This window comes from Pleurodeles waltl, chromosome 6 (assembly GCF_031143425.1).
Source record: "Pleurodeles waltl isolate 20211129_DDA chromosome 6, aPleWal1.hap1.20221129, whole genome shotgun sequence".
In the NCBI taxonomy this organism is placed as follows: domain Eukaryota; kingdom Metazoa; phylum Chordata; class Amphibia; order Caudata; family Salamandridae; genus Pleurodeles; species Pleurodeles waltl.
Genome location: NC_090445.1, coordinates 1,163,561,890 through 1,163,583,503, shown reverse-complemented (window position 1 = coordinate 1,163,583,503; position 21,614 = coordinate 1,163,561,890).

The window sequence follows — 21,614 nt, the reverse complement described above, 5'->3', positions numbered from 1 at the left end:
TTTTGTCCTGAGACTTCAGGGACCAGGAGGCAAGCTCTATCCAAGCCCTTGGAGAGCACTTCTGCAGCAAGGCAAGAGTTCAGCAAGGTAGCAGTCCTTTGTAGAAAGCAGTCAGGTGAGTCCTTTGAGCAGCCAGGCAGTTCTTCTTGGCAGGATGCAGTTTCTGGTTCAGGTTCTCCAGCAAGTGTCTGAGGTGGTAGGGCAGAGGCCCTGTTTTATACCCAAATGTGCCTTTGAAGTGGGGGAGACTTCAAAGAGTGGCTAAGAAGTGCACCAGGTCCCCTTTCAATTCAATCCTGTCTGCCAGGGTCCCAGTAGGGGGTGTGGCAGTCCTTTGTGTGAGAGAAGGCCCTCTACCCTCCCAGCCCAGGAAGACCCATTCAAAATGCAGATGTATGCAAGTGAGGCTGAGTACCCTGTGTTTGGGGTGTGTCTGAGTGAATGCACAAGGAGCTGTCAACTAAACCCAACCAGACGTGGATTGTAAGGCACAGAAAGATTTAAGTGCAAAGAAATGCTCACTTCCTAAAAGTGGCATTTCTAGAATAGCATTATTAAATCCAACTTCACCAGTCAGCAGGATTTTGTATTACCATTCTGGCCATACTAAATATGACCTTCCTACACCTTTCAGATCAGCAGCTACCACTTCAATAATGTATGAGGGCAGACCCAATGTTAGCCTATGAAGGGAGCAGGCCTCACAGTAGTGTAAAAACGAATTTAGGAGTTTTACACTACCAGGACAGGTAAACTACATAGGTACATGTCCTGCCTTTCACCCACACAGCACCCTGCTCTAGGGGTTATATAGGGCACACATTAGAGGTGACGTATGTGTAGGGAAAGGGAAGGTTTAGGCTTGGCAAGTACTTTTAAATGTCAAGTCGAGGTGACAGTGAAACTGCACACACAGGCCTTGCAATGTCAGGCCTGAGACAAGGTAAAGGGGCTACTTAAGTGGGTGACACAACCAGCGCTGCAGGCCCACTACTAGCATTTAATCTACAGGCCCTAGGCACATATAGTGTACATTACTAGGGACTTATAAGTAAATTAAATAGTCCAATCAGGTATGATCCAAGGTTACCAGGTTTAAAGGGAGAGAGCATATGCACTTTAGCACTGGTTAGCAGTGTTAAAGTGTGCAGAGTCTAAAAGCCAGCAAAAACAGAGTCCAAAAAGTGGAGGGTGCCAGGCAAAAAGTTAGGGGTGACCACCCTAAGGCTGTCAGGTCTAACAGAGATGCTCTAGTGAAAAAAGAGAAAAGCCTACCTGTGGGAAGCTAAACCACGGCAGTCCTATTCCTGTTGGGCTATTTGCCCCTGGTCTATGGGGGGGGGAGTCCCCTTATAGTCACACATACTCCAAAGGGAGGCGCCCTCCTGAACACCTAATCCGTTCCCCTCCCCGAGTGACTGACTAGGTGTTTTTATATTTTCCATAGCACAACTGGATCCCTTGTTTATCCAGATAACTCTAATCTCAGCACTCCCTCCAAGTTCTTATAACAGTGAGGTTGAGTCCGTCCAGGTGGCACTGTCCTACTCGGATGGGGCTAGGTGGTCATATGATGAAGCAAGACACTACATAGTGTGTGAGACCACCTAGTCCGTAAAGGAAAATTCCCCTCCCCGTTCACAGCTACCGTTGACACACTACCAAGTCTCAAAGTCTGAGATCTAAGGGCCAAGGGCAATTTCTTTGCCACTGGTCCCAAATCACACCCCATACTCCTTTTGTATATGGTTCTGAATGCGGGGACATAGTATGGGGACATAGTATGGGGCCCTGGTTCTTTTTCTGAGCCAAACTCTACCCAAGCTCCCTTTTGTGTTATGATGATTAGATTGGAGTGGGGCAAATTGAAGTGGGCAGATTGTTTTGGATTGGAGTTTGGCAGCTTGTTTTGGATTGTAGTGGGGCAAATTGTAATGGGCAAATTGGGACACATTGTTTTAGATTGAAGTGGAGCAGATTATTTTAGATTACAGTGGGGCAGATTGTTTTGGATTGGCTTGGGGCAGATTGTAGCAGGCTGATTGTGACTGGAGTGGTACAGATCATTTTGGATAGGAGTGGGACAGATTGTAGTGGGGCAGATGGGGCATATTGGAGAGGGTGGGTTAGAAGGATAGTAGTGTTGTGGATTGGAATGGATTGGGGTTAGTTATTTAGTTTGAAGTGGAGTTGATTGGAGTGGGGTAGATTGGATTGGTCTGAGGTTTCATTGGATTGAGTAGGGTGGACTGGATTGAGTGGGGTGGATTTGTGTGGGATGAGGTCGGGTGGAGTGGTGCGGACTGGAGTGGGGCAGATTGGATTGGAGTGTGGTGGATTAGGCTGTACTGCACATTAATGTGTTAAAACATAATTTTGGAAATTACACATATGCAAGAAACAATGTCGCTTTGCAATATTTAGAACAAGGTAATTGTCATCTTTTGAGAACAACACCACTAGAAAAAACTAAACAAAGCTTTAGTGCAAAGTGAGAATAAAAGATTTGGCAAAATAAAAGAAAAGAGTTAACTAAAGAAAATAAGACTTTGCAATTTTTTTGGCCTGCTGGGCACATTTTTGCCAGTCACATGCCTTCTGTTTGCAGGGCCATTGATGTTAAAAAGAAGTACCACATCAGGAGCAGCAGACAGGCACTGATTAAGTTGAATTAATAAATGCTTGGTCCGTGTTCCACAGCCAGGAACAAAAATGATGCTTGGCCTGCAGTGACCAATTACAAGGCTGTAAAGAAGAGTGCCAGGCAAGGAAACAAATGGTAAGCAATTAATGGGGTCCAAGCCCTTCTTAGTTAACAATAGAGTGTTGCATGCGAGACACATGCATAGCACATGCTCTCGCAGACTCAACCATAAAAAATAGATCCCACAAGAAAACCAATGGAAGGACACAAGGACGTAGGCCATGCTCCTATGAGGGTTAATGAGAGTAACAATGAAGCCAACCAATGGTAAACAATGGACAGACTGTAAGCCCACTGACAGTAAACAAAAAGTCTGAAAAAGACAGCAAATGCGCTGTCTAGTTGAGACCTAAAAAACAGTGTTTTACAGCACTGTTTTCAAATATATTGACTGAGCAGTTCGGGAAAGTAACAAATATATTGGCTAAGCAGTACGAGACAATAACAAATTAACTACACCAATACTTCAATCTTGCACAGTGGACATGAGTATTGTTTCTCAGTAGTAGGCTTGTGCCAAGAAGAACACAACTTGCCTTATATAAACAAGCATTGACAAAGAGAGTAGGTCTCACCTACGTGAAAGCTATTGGATTTGTCGAAGTTCCATGAAAATCAATTTCCTATGTCTGGATCTGTCTCAAAAAAAGTCATTTGACTCAAAAGATGTGCAGCTTCTTTTCAGGTGCAAGCATCTGTAAATATAATGCATCATACTGCTTTTTTATAGCATGTCCTGGCGTAAACACAGACAAGTGGGTACAAAGCAACTGTGCCTATTGGTAGGGATAGTGGGGGCACAGCAACATGGATGGCAAGAAAGCAGGGTAAGGACAAAGCAATTCAGACAGCAGGCAGGGAGAATTGGGAAAAGCAACATGGATGGTGGACAGAGTGGTTGGGGCAAAGAACCAAGGAGGATGTGCAGGGAGTGTGGAGAAAACACAATCACTCTCATGAAGTGCTGCAAGTAAAATAAAAAAAAGTAGCTCCAAAAGCTCAGCCAATGGAAACACAATGAGAAAGGAAGTAGTACTTGCGTAATTTTCCATAGGAGGGACAAACACCTGAAGAGAAAAAGCAAGGAAATGAGAATGATGAAGCAGCCAAACAATGCTAAGCAACAGATTCTAAGTCACTTGTAGGTAAACAAAATGTCTTGCAATGGGGGACAGCACACTTGCATTTTTAGACACCTAGATATTGGAAAATATGTCAGTGCCACAGAAGAATCAGTGCCCATTTGATACGCTGTGCCTCACTGGTGTGAGGAGGACTCTCCCAACACACTGCTATAAACCAGTGGCATAACATTAAATGATGCTCCTCGTCCTTGCAGAATCTGAGGATGGACCCCTTAGGCTCGTATATCTTACCAAAATGCAGAAACCGTAGGTTAAATGGTCGCATTCTTGCAGGGTGGTAGTCCCCTGAACCGTGGGGGTGGCAGTGTCCCATATTACACCCAATCCAAAAACGGATCTACACTGATATCACAATACTGAAACTTTCAATGGGTTCTCACAATGCATCTGTCTACTATGCCTACACCATGCACCATGATCTATCTCACTCGTGACACCCACGAAGCGTTTACAATGATCCTCTGTCTTGTCCTTCAGAAACCACTGTCATCCCAGTTTTGACACACTTGTAGAGCACCCATGATGCACATCTACTCTGACCTGAAACAAACATGGATTCACTTATATTGAGACAACCACAGAGCACTCACAATGCACTAGTGTGACTGGCACACTTTGAAAAAAGTGGGTCCTGAACTGCATTGAGCAATCAAGATGGATTTGTGGCCTAACAATTAGTGGTAAAAAAGGTGATTTTACTGCACCAGTTGATGTTTATATCTGTTTATGTGGGAGAATAACAACACAGCACACATCAGTCAACAGTTCTATGGAGAAAAACGAGATAAAAAATGCTATAAATATACCAGTACAATTAATGCCACTAAATATAAAACTGTAAGTCAGACTCAAGAATTTTGTGATATTCACACTGTCTGTTAGCTCTTGCGACTGGTATTGTGGTGTCATAATTCAACTAGTCTATAATAAGTTACCACTGTCGACTAGCAATGTAATTTCTTTATTACAGGTGAGTGGTGGTTTTGTGGATTCAAGTTCAATTTTGTGACAGTCAATAGGGAAGCATGAAGAACATGCCAAGACCTACTGATCTGCTGTTGAACTTCTGTTCTTTCGCTGTAACCAAGGATATTAAAAATGAAAGTCACAAGTGTTCGTGACAAACTAGTGCTACGCTTCATTTGCTGATTTAATAAATCATTGCCCATGTATAGCCACATGTTTTATTCAGATTAATGTTTGGAAAAACCCTATTGCTTTGCCAAGCAGCTGTCTCTTATTAGCTGTGTACCTTTCTGCAATATGTTTTGTAATTTATAAAAAAACAATATTAACTTCTGTAATTGAAGCAAATCCGTATTCGTATTGATTCCTCATAGCTGTGATGGTAAAGTTATATTTTGAATCTCACTGCCTGTGTGTTTATTAATTTTAGGCTTCTACAGTGTCATAGCTGGACTGAATTAAGGAACATGTTATATAATCATTATGGTCCTAAATCAATTACTGTAACATAAAACACAGCTACTCTGTAGTCGGGTTTCAGACCAGCCATTCCTATGAACTCGTCTACCATCACGCGTGTGATACTTTGTGCTAGTATGAGGTTGTTTTAACACCGAAGATTACAGACCCACGCCACAGATAAATATACAATTGTATCCAAGATCACTCAATTCATGGAGCAGATATAAAGGTGGGAATAAAAACTGGGAATACAGCATGCACTAATTAGTGCGAGAGGCTATTTTAAACCGGATTCCCAGCAGTCTCTGTGCTAGCGTTAATGACATAAAATGATGCATGCAAGGCACTCCAACCCTACCCTCATTTCTTTCAAAGCACAGACTGAATTTCCGGAGTGGCAGAGATGTGACCATAACAAAGGAAATCTAAGACAAGACTGTGACAAGATCCCCGTTTTGAAGGTAACTGGAAAAATACAATCAGAAAAAGAGAAGGGTGAGAAAGATATATTTATCCACATAATTCTTGTGTCCCACCATGCTGAATCCTTGCTCAGGCTTTAACCCGACCTGCTGCATGCATGTATTCATACCATGCACTCCCGTGGCCTGGAGAGAGTGGAGCTCTACTATTGGAGGTGATGGAAGTGGCTGGTCTAGCGCCAAAAGCGCCACAACCCTTCCAACCTCCTGTGGAAATGCCCAGGTACTGGTGAGCCAGTTTGGCACTGGAGGAGAGGGCAGGGTAGAGATAAACACTTGGCTGCTAACACTAAGATCCTTGCCAGCTTCAATCAAAACGACGGCGGAGCACTGTAAACATTGAGCTTGATGTTTATTTCGAGCGAAGGCAATTCTCGTTATCAAAATTGGAACTTTTGACCTGATTGCAGAAGCTTCTGCAATCCTAAACCCAGCACTTCTTGCACAAGTCTCAGGCAGATGGTGCAAGAGTCCCAGTATAGCTGTTGTTTTTAAACGCTGGGCTGCTTTCCATTAATACTTTGCATAACACACATGGACAGACAGCTATCAGAATATTTGTGTAGATATTTTGTGCACAGGGCGCCTTCAGAGGATGTTTATTTGTAGTAATTCTGGAATTAACCCACAAGACTATCCTACAACTCATAATACCCCATTATGGATTGTTGGATAGTCGTGTGGGTTAATTCCGTAATTCTTTCCTCTAAATCAGGCCCTTTCGTCCGTATTTACAGGAAGGCACACATTATGTTGTCTTCCCTGGCTCTGGCTTCCATTCTCCTGGTGCAAGACCACTAGCCAGATTTAGAGATCCTCACAGTGTTTGTTATACCTTCTCAGCAAACGTTTATGCTTTTCTGTTCTAGAAAATCAGAAAATGAATGGTCCAGGCACACCTGAAAATTTCCCTTGGTGTATGGGAGCCATAAAGGAATTTTCCTGTTTGCACCAGAATGCCTTGCATAAAGGTCCTGGGCAGGAAAATCGAGTAGTGGTCGCCATAGCCTAAATATGGCAGGATGAGAATCATTGTGACCTGACATGGTAGCCATGTAGTGGATAGACCACCAAGTCAAAAATTTCCACCGACACTCGGAAAGGTTGTGATTCTCTCCCCTGTAAATGGGATGGAGGAACCACTCATTTGACATGGCACAATTTTATGGGGGTTGACGTGCACCTCCAAACACTATATAAGTGCCCTAGTCTCTTTAAAACGTTTAGATTACACTGACATTGAGGTTATCAAGTGAGATTATTGTGCAGATGTGTAGGTATTACTAGTGTATCAGAGACAGTGGCACTGAGGCCCGGAGTGTGTTGGTCCATATCACCCCAATTATGACTGCCGTTTACTATTAGAATGAGGGTAATAGGGACCATTTCTTTGCTTGGAATACATCACTGCTGCAGTGTCATGCTGTTCCAATTCGTCTACCCTCTTCTGCAGTTAGAATTGACTGCATGCTTGAGCTACACTTGAACATTCAAGTAGGGCGTTACTTGCTGGTTTAAGGTTACACCCCACTCTCCAATCACTCCTTACCTCTGGAATGTGCCACATATATTCCCTCAAGCAGGAAACTCCCCATGCACTGATGCACCCATTTCGCTGCACCACCTGACTCCATCATCTGGCCTACACTAGTGAACTGAAGCGGGAGCTACCATGAACCTCCAATGAGTTGTACTTGCTTCCGCTGCCACAAGGAGACGCACACATGAACTGAAAGTTCTGTCAAAATGCTCTTAATTATTTATACATACCTGACAAGTAGCTTCTAGGCAGCAATAGACCTTAATATCCAGCAAGTGTCCTCTGTGTCACCTAGACACGCTGAAGGTGCCTTATTTTGATTAAGCATAGGGGAAGTCAGCTTGTACCCAGAATAGAGGAGACAATATATACATGTTAAGCTATCATGTTATCACTAAGGCACTGATCCTACTTTGAACCAAAATCTTACTTCTTAAAAAGATCGGTCACACTGATAATGCAATCGTTATCTAGTAATAGTCGTGTGTTAACTGTATCTGATTTTATAAACTTACTTCATGATCTTACAATGAGCCTTAATTGTTTGACCTCGCTGACTCCTGGAAATCAGAGTCTAACAAGAAGGCACTTTGCTTCAGGAGTGAGAGGGAGTAGCTCCATCATGGGTCTACACAGAAAACAGGCAGTGCCCACTATAAGGATTGTCCTTGAGGCCTCAACAACTGACCTGCAAACTTTTTGCTTTATGTAATCCTACAAGGTTATTTTATCTAAGGGCCTTGTTGGACTTTTTTGCTTATGCAGGGTCATCCCCAATCTTTTTGCCTCCTGCCTCCTATTTTTTCTGACCTGTTGCTGTTGTTTTTTTAACTCTGAGCGAACACTTTACCACTGCTAACCAGTGATAAAGTGCATATGCTCTCTATGTAATTTGTATTGGTAATTGGCTTATCCATGATTGGCATATTTGATTTACTAGTAAGTCCCTAGTACAGTGCACTAGAGGTGCCCAGGGTCTGTAAATCAAATGCTACTAGTGGGCCTGCAGCACTGGTTGTGCCACCCACATAAGTAGCTCTGTAATCATGTCTCAGACCTGTCACTGCAGTGTCTGTGTGTGCAGTTTTAACTGTAAATTCGACTTGGCAAGTGTACCCACTTGCCAGGCCTAAACCTTCCCTTTCCTTACATGTCAGACACCCCTAAGGTAGGCCCTAGGTAGCCCGAAGGGCAGGGTGCAGTGTATGGTTATGGTAGGACATATAGTAATGTGTTTTATATGTCCTGACAGTGAAATATTGCTAAATTTGTTGGTCACTGTTGCAAGGCCTGTCCCTCTCATGGGTTAACATGGGGGCAAGCTTTAAATCTGATTAAAGTGTAGATTCCCTTTGGGAGCGGATGGACATGTGGAGTTTGGGGTCTATGAGCTCACAACTTAGAAATACATCTTTTAGTAAAGTTGATTTTAAGATTGTGTGTTTGAAAATGCCACTTTTAGAAAGTGAGCATTTTCTTGCTTATACCATTTCTGTGACTCTGCCTGTTTGTGGATTCCCTGTCTGGGTCAGTTTGACAGTTGGGCTGGTTGCACCTCACAATACACAGTGACAAAAAGGGAGCTGGGGTGTAGCCTGCATATCCTGATGATCCATCTGTGCTGGGGGGGGGGGAGTGGTCACTCACACCTGAAAGGGCTGTGCCTGCCCTCACACAATGCAATCTCCAACTCCCTGGTGAGTGTCAGGGGCCTGACCTGGGCAAGGCAGGATTTCACATTCCAAAGAGACTTTACTTTGAAGTAGGCCTACTTCAAAGGAGAAATTGGGTATAAAAGGGGCACCCAAAACCACAGACTTTAGAAACACTTCTGGAACCAAGAGGAGCCTCTGCCTGAAGAAGAGCTGAATAGCTGAGGAAGAAGAGCTGCCCTGCCTGTGACTGTGCTTTGTGGAGCTATCCTGCAGTTGCTGCTTCTGCCAGAGTAAGAGGGCAAAGACTGGACTTTGTGTGCCTTCCATCTTGAGAAGAAATCTCCAAGGGCTTGATCTAGAGCTCACCTCCTGTTGTTTGAAGTCTCAGGGACAGCAAAGAGTTCTCTCTGCCAGCACCTGGAGTCTCTGGAGAGACTCCTACTCTGCCCTGTGGTGCCCATCCAGTTCCTGGGACCCTGGAAGGAGAAGCTGGCAGCCTAAAGAAAAGAAAATCCACGCACAGAGCACCGTGCGGGGAAAAGATTGACGCAAGTCCGATATGCGGCTGAAAAAACGACGTGCCACCAACTCCGCAGCTGAGAAACGACGCTCGCAGGAAACTCAACCGAAGAATCGACGCACGGAGCAGGAGAAACGACGTGGAGCATCGCTGACGGAGGCTGGGAGATCACAACCTGCACTGCAGAATTTTCGGATCATCATGCGGCTGGATTTTCGACTCACGTACTGCCTTACGGAGTTATTTTTGATGCACACCCACCCGTGCGGGGTTATTTTTGACACGCACCAGGTACATTTTTACTCTAGCAGTGCTAGTGTCTTTTTAAAACTACTTAAAGACTCTTTTTGCATTCGTATTGATAACTTGACTTGTGTATGGTGGATTTTTGTCATTTTGGTCTTGTTTTGTTTAGATAAATATTTCCTATTTTTCTAAACTGGTGTCATTTTGTAGTGTTTTCATTGAGTTACTGTGTGTGTTGGAACAAATACTTTACACCTAGCACTCTGAAGTTAAGCCTGCTGCTCTGCCAAGCTACAAAGGGGGTAAGCAGGGGTTATCTAAGGGTGATTCTCTTTTACCCTGACTAGAGTGAGGGTCCTTGCTTGAACAGGAGGTAACCTGACTGTCAACCAAATAGCCCATTTCTAACAGGCCTGATTTGGATATTGGCGGACGGGTTTCTCCATCACAACGGGGGCAGATATCCTATCTGCCAAACTCTAAATCCCATTGTATCCAATGGGATTTACATTTCAGCGGACAGGATCTCCATCACCGTTGTGCTGGAGTAACCCCTCCCCCAATATCTAAATCTGGTAAACAGTTATAGACACATCAGCAAGTCATTTAGGAGGAGTGGCTGTGTTGTGGTGATACTTAAACCCAAACATTAATGGATATCTCTGAAAAAATGTGACCTCAGTAGAGCAGTAGATCAGCCACACAGGACACCAAAGAGCCAACTTGGCAAAACATTCATCATTTAAATTTTCTTCTTTCACAAGGAAATGTTCACTCACATCTTGTTTCCAGAGGTTGAGCATTTCCATCTTCAGCCTCATACACCTAAATGCACACAATTTCTGAGAGAATGATAAATCAAAATGCAATATCCTTACCCCAGATGGAGATATGGTCAGGTGCGTATTCTTCACTAGAGAGTGACTAGCACAGTAGATCATTACCTAGACCAGATGTTGTAAAAGTAGAGCTGTGACAGAAGAGAGCAAGTTCCTTGCTAAAACAGGCTTTGCGAAAAATCAGCTCATGTTGCCACCTGAAATCCAATTTGCACACGTGTTGATATTAGAGTTGTATTCAGCAAACAAAGTATAGCATAGACACCAATTTTAGGCCTACCTGTAGGTTGCCTACGTTTCCAGGATTTGTGTTCTGATGTATTTTGGCTCACAAACTAGCAGTATTTGCTAACTAGCAGCAAGAAATGCATGTGCCATTTTCTCGCTAGTTAACTTTAAAACCTTTTTCCTTGCAAGTTCGAAACTGTATAAACGTTGGCGATCTTGATACCTTTTTAGGGTCGAGCGTGCGCCAGTGCTCTAGACCCTGTTGTAATCTCTATGTGGGCTTCTAACCACGCCCATGTCACACCCGTCACTTTCATTAGTTGGTGGGCTTGCCTTTTTAAAAATCGATTGATTCCATTTGTGAAAGGCTTGCATACGTCATGCCTTTTCCTGTGTTTAGCCCTCCTCGAGTACACCGATAAACTACTGAAAACATACAAGGCTCCGTGTTTTCAGCTGGTTTCTGGACTACTTTATCTTTTCATTTGCTGCGCACACTATCTCGCTGGGCAGAATAGGAGCACTTTGCATATTATTGCCATCAGCTCGCATATGTGAAACTGTTTTACTTTTCATTATTAGTTTATGTGGCAAGAAAAGTCCGGTTAGGAGTTTTTAACTCTAACAGCTCTAATGCGAGCAAACGGGGCCAGTTGCATTGAAAATGCTTCTTAGTTTTGGAACAACTGAAATTTGTCATAAAAGTTCAGCCTTCAATGTCACAGACAAAGTTTAACCAAAAGGCAGTTGGCTTCTGTGAATTAGTCAATGCATGCAGATAATTTCATAAACTACGGGTAGAAATCATAGTGTTTGAGGGAAACTGAAGGTTGCAAGAGACCAACTATGCAAAATCACACACCCTAGAGGTTCATTTCTGCCATATCACAGTTCCGGTTTTAATTACTCTTGCTCTATTTTCAAAGATGTTCTGTTCTTTCAAACATGATAAAATAGACCAAAATTTCTTATTTGTGGGGACAATTCTGATTGGATTACGAGTACTGCGCTAAGCTTCAGACCACCATAAATTTACCCTTACTAAATTTTGAAACCTGACAATCTTTATCAGTCAAAGAGTGCTGGAAAAAAGGCAGAACATGTTGAATTTGTTGTGTCATACCGCACGTGGTATGCCTCATTTTCCAAGGAAAGACCTTTACTGCACCTTCAATATTCCACAATAACCTACCTGTGTTTCCCAGGTCCTATAAATACCACCCATACACTTCCCCCTCATATTATGGACCATAGGATTAAATGTAATACCTTCTCAGTATTTGGTAAATGAGGCAAATTTGTGTGAGGTGCACAATCGCAGTTGTTTTAGCTTTGCTAAGCATCCTAATTGGAACTGCCTGTTTTATGCATTATGATTTTGTAAAGAAGTAAAGTAATGTTGTTAATTCAGTGATAGTTCATCCAATGCAGTACGTGAATACACTAGCCGAGCTTTTGACCTAAATGCTTCACGAATTGGAGACAATATGTCAAGGAAATTATATGAGTAATTACATTCATTTACAGTTAGTATCCCTTGGTGACAACCATGCAAGTAATTGTAGGTCCGCCAAAAATAACCCTTCAAGTACATACACACAGTCTCCCTATCCTCTTATTTCAACAGATGGTACACAATGAATAATGAAATGTAGTGATATCTCAGTTTCAGCTACGTCTCTCGTGATAATGAAGAGGAAGGAATTGATTGCACAGCGCCAATTACACAGGATTCTCTCCCATTTCAGATATGGGAATAGCACCGCTCATTAGTTCGAAGGAAGGATGCCATTCCAATTTTTACCATAATGCATGCTGTCAATAACCGTCATATCCAAAGTGCTTGATTTGCCATACAAGCTGAACCAATATTTGGAAGTCCATGTTTAGAAGGTAAATTCCACTTCTGGGGCATCACCCATCCTTTTAAGGGTATACAGTATATGGTATTCCAATATGGTTTGCAAGTGCCAATAGTGTTTGTGTGTGTTCATTTCCATGGTGACACCATGCACCAGGTTGCCTGATGCTAGAAAGAGGTCCAGATGTTCGAGACTGTTCTTCAACCACAAAGCTGGTGCGGAGCTAACTGGCAAGTTTCTTAACAGGAAAATTCCAGTTGTCAATATGCAAAGGTGAAATTGCGAGTTGCAAGTACCCTTGCTAAGCAATCAAGGTGTTGAAGATGTTGGCCACCTCCATGAAACTCGCAAGGAAATGTATGAATGATTTGCCACTGTTACAAGTGCAATGCATAGAAAGGTGATCATTCTCACAGAAAAAGATATTCTTGCGGGCCAGGTTCTATAGTTTGACTGGAGGAAAAGCATCAGAGGCGGCTGACCGTGGTTCGAGGGACCATTACGTGCTACACTGGTGTCCCTTTCACAATAACCCAATTGTACTGCCATCGCAAACTTTGCCCTCAAACTTTGCACTGCACCACTTTGGCAATGTGAATCCGGATACTGCTGTCTTCTGGCCCTTACAGGCTGTTATCTCTACATTCTCATTTGTGTTCAAAACATCACAGAAGGAATCCAAACTCTTAAAAATAAATGACGGAGAATTATTTCTTGTAAATAGGTGCACACAGTGTTTTTTCACCATGCCAGATTAGTAGATCTGGGATAGCTCGAAAACGTCACTGGGTAGAATCGCACATGAACTGTAAACTCACAGATGCTATGTGAATCTGTCCGATCGTACATATGACTTTGAGTCTGATGAATGAGCGTCACATCTAATGATCCAAAACAAAATCAGCCACTCATAGTTTATGTACCTGCGCTCTGTCCTCCAATATTGCCCACAATTGAAACATTAACACCCATGTTTCTGAATCCTCCAGGAGATGCAAGTATTTAACTTATTTCTTATTCTATAATCTGACACAGATACATGTTATTGCTTACATTCTTAGAAACCTCCAAGACTAGTCTCTTTAATGTAATACTTTAAACCGCTTAACCTCATATTTTCCTCATTTACCTTGCTACCACTGAGTTCCTCCAATAAAACCTGTTCATCTTTCTAGCACAAAGACCTTTGCATGTAGGTCAATTTCATGTGTGAGATCTTAGAAAATCCCCCCTCCCATGGCCATTGCAGATATCTTACATCTCCCTCCCTCTACTTACCTTAATGTATTGGACAGATTTGTGGTACTTTTCTTCCATTACTTTGATCTGTGAAATTAACTTTACTTCAACAAATTAAGTGAACGGGAGAAAAGGATTAGCTTGTCCCCATCTTCCGAGCATTAGGATCGTAAAGGATCTGTGTACAATTAAAACCTGCAAAGAAAATATTCATAAATAGAGTGATTACCATTTTTTTAAATAATCGAGCCATATTTATAGGATTTGTATGCCTTTATGCATATCCTTAAATCTCATCAGGAAAAAATCAGTTGAGCCCACACCTTTCCAGCTTTTAATTGAATTATCTTTCTTTTCATATTTTGGATCGTTCCACTCGCTTTTCCATACCTATACAACTTCCCCCCAGAGCTCTCTGACATTCCGCATCCAGTTTTTCCAAATCTTTCGGATCTGTGTGTCTCAGGGCTTTCCTCTGTCGTGTTCAATTTATGTACTTACTTTTTAAAACTTTTCCATCAGCAGTTCTTCCTCTTCTTCTTTACTATTTGCCTTCATCCCTGAGCCTCGTGGAAAGAGTAGGATAAAACTCATTCGAGGTTATCTTTTGTGATTTAATCTTCTGCTCTAGTCCCTTTCGTTTCCTCTCTATCTCTTTTGTCACCACATTTAGGGGCATATTTACATGACCCTAGCACCACCAGATCATCACTTTTTGTGATGCTCCGGTGGTGCTGTGCACTGCGTCCTATTTACAAGGCGGCGTTAAGCCACTTGGGGCCAGATGTACCAAAGGATTTTACCCATTCTGTGTCTATGGGAAAAAGCTTTCATACATATGGCCCTTGTTGTGGCTTAACACTACCTTATAAATATGGCCCCTACATGCAGCACTTTGTGAGGAAAGGGCGTGCAATAGGTGTTGCTGTGGGCATGTCAATGCAACACCCATTGCATTTTAACGCTGCCCCAGAGTTATGAGAAATCATAAATCTGAGGCAGCGCCAAAAACTAACGCCACTCCAGGGTTGGCATTAGCATGGCGCAATGAGGAGAAATGCTTTCGTTTATCTTTGCTGTTTGCTCTTTCTATATGTGCAGCATTTTTCAGCACACATAGAAAGAGCAAATCACTATTGAAGATTGTTTTTGTGCAGGAAGGTGGCCCTTCCTGCTCAAAAACAATCTCCCCCGCAACGCAGCTATCCTTTCGCCATGGCACCATTGCGTTGGCACTCAGCAGAAAATTTAGCACAGGCGAAGGGTGAAATACAGCGGTGCGCTGTATTCTTATTAATATGGCGCATCCCTGCATTTCTAAAGTGATGCAGCATGGCGCTGTCTATTTTGGCGCTGCATCACTTTATTGTAAATATGCCCCCTAGTGTCTCTTTATCTACATGTCCATGTAGACATTTTAGACTGCATTCAAAAAGCACTTTTTTCATCAGAATGTGTAGCTTGGTTCTGGAAATTCTCACCTATTCACCCAAAAATATTTGTGTACCAGACCCTTAGGCCCATATTTAAACTTTTTCATGCAAAACTGTGCTAACGCAGTTTCGCATGAAAACATTTACCGTCAGCTAGTGCCATTCCAGAGCGCCAGCCAGGCGCTATATTTAAGGAATGGCGCATGCCGGCGCTAAGTGTGGGCTAATGTCAAGGAAAAAGACATTAGCCGGGGGGGGGGGGGGGTGGTATGGGGGAAAGGGGGTTTTCACTGAAAAATTAATTAGGCTGGTTAGAGTGAAAAAATGACTCTAACCAGCCTAGCGTCATTTCTCAATGCAAAACCTACCATACCATATGGCTCCTGTCTTAGAAAAGATAGGAGTCATGCCCACCACCCAATGGCCAGCACAGGGGGAAATGGTCCCCTGGGCATGGATATTGCACCCAGTGCCATGTGGGGAGGGGGGCCCATTTCAGGGCCCCAAATGGCACTTTTAAAAATGAAACCAAATACTTACCTATACTTACCTCCGATGTCCCTCTAGTGTGGGTGTGGGTGTCCCTGGGGCCTGGGGAGGGCACCTGTGAGTTTATTCCATGGTGTACCCCTAATGCCTGCCCTGACCCAGGTGTTAACAAATTACGCTAAGCAAGCTTAGCGTCTTTATTTAGGCCCGCCTCCCTCCCGTGCACCATTTTTGCACAGGAGGATAAATAAGGCACTAGGGCCTTAGAGTCATGTTTTGCCCGGGAACGCCTACCATGCATCTCATTGACGCAAGGTAGTTTCCAGCTAGCAAAAATTGCCTTTAACTCCAATATTTTGACGGTATACTAGTTTAGTGTCAAAATATAAATATGGAGTTAGGTTTGCGCTGAATTAACGCAAAAAAAATGACGCTAATTCAGTGCAAACAGAGTATAAATATGGGCCTTAGAGTTTCTTTCCATCCAATATTGATTATTCATCATCAACCATCGAAAATTGGGTGCATAGGGGAAAATTATTATGACTGATAAGCTGAGGCCTGTTGTATATCAGCTGAATGCAGCTTTAAAATAAAGACTGTAGGTCAAATTCATAGTGCTGTTAATACTTACTAAAATAAAACAATAATCGAAAAGTTGTTTTGGTCTAACAGGAATATAGACTGTATCCTAGGGATCTGATCTAAAATATTGTAAACCCATAAGCACAGAAAGCCTTTGGGATACAGTTAAAATAGGCTTGGACAACTCGACAACTCCAGAAGTATGGATGATATGCAGATAGGGTTGAAGGAATAGGTGCATATTCAGAAGTACTTCCTTGGAACAAATGACCCTTGTGCTACACACCCATCATTCTACTCTTTTAAACTTTCCTATCGTGCCACCAGTTGATTAAGAATGGAAATACTGTAAGCAATGGTCAAAAGAAATGAAGATACAGTTTACATACTGTTTTGCAACTTTCTTTGAAATATTTTGAGTAACGTTTTGGTGCCTCTAATTTGCGGGTGCTCTTAACGTTTTGCTTGCCATTCATGGTGATCTGTTAAACCCATTTCTGCCTATACCTTGTTTTATATTACATAGTGTGAGGAGTGGACAGTCTTCATTATGTTTATCTACATTTCAGGGAGAGTGGGTGTCTCAATGAAATAGGTGTCTTTGTATGGCTCAGTTGTTGGCCAGACATATTGGCCTTCATTTTGAGTTTGGCAGGCAGTGGAGGCCACCCACCAAACTCAAACTGCTGAGAGATGGCCTGTGCAGTCCAAACACCGCCGGCCCTATTTGGAGTTCACCACAGGAACTTAACATTGCAACCGGCTTGTAATCAAGCTGGAGGCAATGTGGCGGTACGGCGGGTGTAGCAGCACCTGTCGTGCATTCCACTGCCCGTAATTCTGGCAGTGGAATGCGCGATGAGGCTGTGCATTAAGGCCCCTGCACTACCCATGCCAGGGGGACCCTTACACCCTCATTTTGCCAGCCTTTCCATGGCGGTGGAACTGCCATGAAAAGGCTGGTGGTATTAGAACTCATAATCTGGAGGGCAGCACTGCTTGCAGCGCTGCCCTGGTGGATTACAACCACAGGGACCGTCAGGACCGCTAGACTGCTGGCTGGTGGCAACCTGGCGGTCCCAGCAGTCCGACTGTGTTGGTTCTGTCATGGTTGTAATGTGGCGGTCCGACCGCCACGACTGCAGAGGTCCGACTGCCACCATGAGTCTGGCGGTCTCAAGACCTCCAGATTCATAATGAGGACCATTGTTTCGAATAAATTACATATAATTAAAGTGGGCAAATGTTACAATTTGATGGCTTTGTTGTGTGTTGTGCCTCAGTGCTCCTGATTCAATGCCTTTCCTTACTATTTCTGTGTCTGTTCTTCTGAGAAGCATTTAGGTCTCAAAGGGCCAGATTTGCAAGAAACTGGTGCAGCGAGGAACTACACCAAAATTAGCAGCGCTGCGTCAGTTTTGAAACTCAGGGATGTGCTATATTTACAAGAATATGTGCTGTCCTGTGTTTCCTCCTGTAGTGACGCTACATTAAACAGCCTGCACCAACTCAGGCCCCCTTGCACCATAGTGCAAAGGAGTCTGCGTTGAGGGGTGTGATTGTTTATGTGCAGGAAAGTGTCCCTTTCCTGTACATCAACAATCTACAATGGCCTTTTGCTTCTTCTATGCAGCACACGTAGAAAAAGCAAAACTCGAGGAGAAATAAAAGTATTCCTACTCGTTGTGCCATCCTAACACCACACCTGGGGTGGAGCTGGACTTTGGCGCTGCCTCAGATTTACGAATTCTTGTAAACCTGGAGCAGAATCAAAAGCAATTTGTGGTGCGGTGGAACACCCACAGCAACACCCTTTGCACATGCCTCAGACGCAGAAAACTGCGTCAGAGGGGCCCATTTTTACAAGGAGGTGTAAAGCCACAAAAAATGGCATTGCATCTCTTTGTAAATAAGGAGTAGTGGTTATCACCACTGGAACATCACCAAAAGTGATGCTACAGTGGCTCTTGGGCCTTGTAAATCTGGTCCAGAATGTTCTGAATGAATGATGTGTCCTTCCAATGCTGATGTCAGTGATAGCGCTGTGAGCTGAGTGAGCATGCCTCTATCATGACTGTATGTCTGAGTACATTTTCATTTAATAAATGCTGTTCCAAGATGCTCACAACAGCTGTGTGTGCTCCACAGGGGCCAGCTTGGAATAGCATTTCATTTAATTTAAACAAAATGTACTGAATTGAAATACTTTATTTCGGCGGTTTGCCCTAAAAGCATACATAAAAAAATACATTATACAAAACAATACATTAATAAATATAGAATTACATATTACTAACATAAAAACAGTAAAAATGAAATTCTCAAAAAAGACAGCAAAGACTAATCGATCTCTAGTCTTCTAAGGTGCTCCATTTCTTATATACCCTATATTGCTTGTCACAATATATTACTACGGCCATCTCTGTGAGGGTTTTGTTGGCTCTACATATTCAGATTATAAATCCTTAAAACCTTTTTGGCAATTAAAAACACCAGTTTAAAACATTTATGCCCCTCCTACACTACCACCAATGCTCATTCAGAGCATGGCTTCTATGTTAGCTATAGAACTAGCCCACTAGCGATCCTCGTAAAGTGGCAGTGCAACAACGAGCCTAACAAGGGCCTTACTTTACCAGAGTCCTTAAACTTCATGTGGAATAACTCTCCCAGCCCTCTCGCATGTCCCCTCCCGAGCCAGAGCCCTATCTTTTCCGATCTACACACCCAGGAGAAAACGGCTCATAGAATAAAGTCTTGTCTGTACTTGTCTTAAACAGGCGCATTGCAACTTGATAATCCCCAAACCCCAGGGATGAGCAAACTGGCCTAAGCCACCACCACCTTGAGGCTCGATACCCAGGGAAGACAATAACAATATGATTGACCGTTTCAGGCTTAGATTTACACAGGGGGCATAGGACAGATGGTCCATCTCCTCGCCACAAACTACAGAAAGGGTTTAAGGGCAAGCAGCTGTATCTAAATTGCAGATACAAACTTTTTGCCCTAAGTGGCGTAACATAGTCCAGGAAATCTTCAAATTTGGGCACAACTTTGAATTCCAGATATGTTTGTGTGAGATGACCCAGGTTAGCCCTATACTGTTGGTGCTCCCTAATATACTGCCAGTAAGCCACCTTAACTACCTGTTTGTCTTCACGGTGGATTTGGTCCGGTTGTTCCCAAAGTGCCTCAAGCTTCAACGTTTTAAACCATGTGAAGACAAAGCCCAGCCAAGGGACTTTCCAAGCTAGGTCTAGCCTTACCATGTCTCTTAGACATGCACTATATGTGGCCAACTCGAGGGGTAGGCCAAACCCCGTACCCAATAGAGTAGGGGTTTTAGCTGTATTTGATCAATCACCCGATCAATACCCATATCGTATCCCAAGGGTATAGGTGGTAGGGCCACTAGCGCCCTAATAAAATTGTTTTCAGCTATCTCTATCCTATGTGAGTTAGCATACCCCTATATTTCTTCTCAATAGGTTGTTGCATTGAGGGCCTTAGCTCAATAAGCCTCAAAGCTGGTGAGATAGAGCGAGTGCTTGTGGCTCTGAAGAATCGAAGAATGGCGTTAGATCTATGTGCTAGTGTTAGGGAACTTTTTACTACTTGGGGTCCCATTTTAATTTTGGGGACAAGGTGATACCTAGATATTCAAATTCTGCCACCCTTTCAAGGTTGGAATCACCCACTTTTATACTCCTCGTTCTGAATGTAGAATTTTGAAAAACCATAAACTTGGTCTTAGAGCAGTTTATCTCCATCCCCCTTTCTCTACAAAAGGTCTCAAATTTTAACACCAGATTTGGAGTCCCACTGGAGACTTGGAAATTAGCAGTGAGTCGTCTGCAAACAGAAGGATGGGGATTTTCCCATCACAAATGGTGGGAGAATCATTTATACACTGTCCAAGATATTTGGTGATGTCATTCATATATAGAGAAAAAAGCACAGGGGCCCGCACACAACCTTGTTGAACTCCCTAGCCTATCAGAATTCTAGATGTCACTTCTCCTTGGCCACCCCAACGGACCTGTTGCGTAGTTTCCACAATGTAGTCTAATCAAGATGTCCACTAGACTACTAGGGACTCCCATCGTCATTAGAACTTGCCACAGTTTATCACATGGGATTAATTCAAAAGAAGCTCGCAGATCAACAAAGGCTACATATTACCTCTGACGTTAGACGAGGACCTGTTTCCAGTACAATACTGAAAACCTAAATACCTGATCGATGGTACTTGTCTTGGGCCAAACTCCTGCCTGCAAGTGCAAGAATATCTCTATGCTAGCTGTCCAGCCCAACAGTTTGTCAAGAAGCTGCCTAGCAAATATTTTTTTGAGATTATCCAGCAGGCTGATAGGAGTGATTTCGGCCCCTTTCCAGGTATCCGGCATTCTGCTCCCGCTTACTATTGCATTACAAAGAAGATTTCTATACCCTGCCCACACTCGTGGTTTAGACTTGTATCGTTCTCCGGGAATTCCATCCAAGCCTGGAGCTTTAAGAGGTTGCAGACTATTGATTGCTGCCAGCGTGTCTTCCATAAAAAAAAAAATTAGAGGACTATCTGCCTTACCTGCCACACCCAAAGCTATACAAGGGTTCTCCGCCCTAATGCTATATTAAGGTCTGCTAAGGGGCTCCCTGTGTGTTGATACGGGGTACTACCAGAGACATCCCCCTTATAATTTACACTCACCGGATATAAAGCACCAAAGTGTTCCTCCCACTTATCTGGTGCAATGTTACAGCGACTCAAAGTACCCAGTTCACCAGCTCCATCTGATATTATGGCACAGAAGGCATGATTATCTCTTAGCTTCAATGCCTTAAGTAGCTTTTGCCAGCTTTCATCATCTCTTTCTTTCCTTGCCACCCTTTGAGCCTTTTTATACATTGCTCGTGCGTACTTAATATCTGCTCGATTACACTCCCTTATGGCGGTTACCAGAGCCCACTTAGCCATCCTACAATCCTGATTAAACCAATGTGGATGTTTCGCTCCCGACCTAAGGCTGCCTCGGTATTCACTAGAGAAAATCAATTTAAGTTTATCAAACAGTAGATCATGAGTTTGTAAAAAAAGATTGGGGTCTACATGCAGCTCTTCAAATTCGTCTAAAACCCGTATGAAACACTGATAGATCTCAGCATTCTCTTCACGATCAGCCAAGACTCTAGGCCACGTTACTTGTCGCTGATTA